We start from the raw sequence: 458 nt of genomic DNA, 5'->3' as shown, positions 1-458 counted from the left end.
GCGCCCTCCGCGCAACCCGGCCTGGCCGGCTCCGCGCCTCGGCCGTCTTCGAGTTGGCCCGGCCTTCGCCCGGCCCGCCGGCTCCGCTCGCGCCGGCTTCCCCATCACCGACCTCCATGCTCCTCCTGACGTGGCTGCTTGACCACGAGCTCCAACACGGCCCCCCGAATCCGCCTCCCCCGGACCTCCCCGCCGCCCCGCTCGTGCAGGAGCGCCGCCTGCAGGTCGCGCCGTCTCCTGCAGATCCGGACGCACCGCCGTAGTAGTTCATCTTCTCCGCCTTCGGTGAAGGCCGCCGCCGTCTCGATCTCTTTCTACGGTGACGGCAAAGTTAATGGTGCTGACTTTTTCCGTCCTGACATGTGGGCCACACTATCATAAACGAGCCAAAGCGAGCAGTTTTCATACTTGGTAGTTTTTAGCAACAGATTAGAACAAAAGTGGTAGTTTTTGGCACA

Source organism: Triticum dicoccoides, chromosome 7A (genome assembly GCF_002162155.2).
Source record: "Triticum dicoccoides isolate Atlit2015 ecotype Zavitan chromosome 7A, WEW_v2.0, whole genome shotgun sequence".
Taxonomy (NCBI): Eukaryota; Viridiplantae; Streptophyta; class Magnoliopsida; order Poales; family Poaceae; genus Triticum; species Triticum dicoccoides.
Note: the sequence above shows the minus strand (reverse complement) of the source record.